We start from the raw sequence: 1,104 nt of genomic DNA on the forward strand, positions 1-1,104 counted from the left end.
ACAAGATATTGAAGAAAGAACAATAAAATAAAACAATTACCAAAAAATGAAAAAAAAAATGGTGAGACAAAGACCGGACAGGGAAAGCCTCGCATTTCCGCTCTTAAACAGCGAAGTGCTACCCTGTAATTTTTCTTCTACTTTCTAATCTATTATTTTCCAGCCACAAAGTATTTGCAGAAGTAAATTTTTATTGACCAGCACCACATATAAAAAAAAAAGAAACATTCTCCTGTGCTTTCTTGATTTCCATGACTGTTGGCTTCCTTCATTTAATTAGGGACTAGTTGGCTGTTCATGTTACTCCCTGGACCAAAGCTACCGCATTCGTATCTTATTCAAAGGGCGTGTTATTTTTTTTTCGTCAGAAAATAGAAATAAAAAATGGTCGCAAAAAGAATGAAATTGAAAGTAGGTGGCGCCACGGGTGCTGCAGGAACGAAAAAACAATACTTTGAAGCGTTCTAAGTGCAGCCAAGCAACTTAATTTTCAAGTAAAATTAGCCGAGGAGTTAAAGTTCCGGAGTTCAGTGGTAAACAAGCAGAAGTAGCAGAACTGAACGCCTGAAGCTTTCTCTCGAGTTTACGATTTATTCATAGCAGAACGCTCACTGGCAATGGCATGGCGGTCGCATTCATGGGTACGCAGGGCCTGGCGATTCAGTGGCATACTTACCTGGTGCCGGGGCATCCTTGGTCAGGATGGAGGAGCCTCAAGGGTGAGGTGCGGGCATTGCACTGCGTCCGCGTTGACCCCTGCCACTTCCTCAATAGAGGCAGATGGGGCATGCAATTTTTGGTAGTGGGGGACTGCGTGCGCGCATCCCCCTTACAATCAACAAACTCAAAAATCAGACTTGTGACGTAATTAAAAGCGCGAATGAGGCTTCTACGGACCTCGCCGTTTCGCGTGCTTTCTTGCTCGACCATACTGTGCATGCGCGAGGTGTAACTGACGTCACTACGCACAGCTGGCGTGCCTTGCCGCTGTGGGCTACTGCGCATGCGCGAGGAGGTTGCGCCCCGTGTATAAATGTGGAGAGAAACACAGCCGCTTATCTGATTCTTTCAGCAGCGTCCGCTCCGGCGGCCGCAGTTGTTGCC

General features: G+C 46.3%; 1 non-coding gene across 1 annotated transcript; it reads left to right on the plus strand.

The window, feature by feature from the left end:
- The first annotated feature begins 668 nt into the window (after positions 1 to 668).
- On the plus strand, positions 669 to 831 carry LOC149347544 (U1 spliceosomal RNA). Its single transcript, XR_016282590.1, has one exon. It is a non-coding gene; the product is annotated as a U1 spliceosomal RNA (small nuclear RNA).
- The last annotated feature ends 273 nt before the right edge of the window (positions 832 to 1,104 follow it).

This window comes from Amblyomma mixtum, chromosome 4 (assembly GCF_055824585.1).
Source record: "Amblyomma mixtum isolate Tamu chromosome 4, ASM5582458v1, whole genome shotgun sequence".
Taxonomy (NCBI): Eukaryota; Metazoa; Arthropoda; class Arachnida; order Ixodida; family Ixodidae; genus Amblyomma; species Amblyomma mixtum.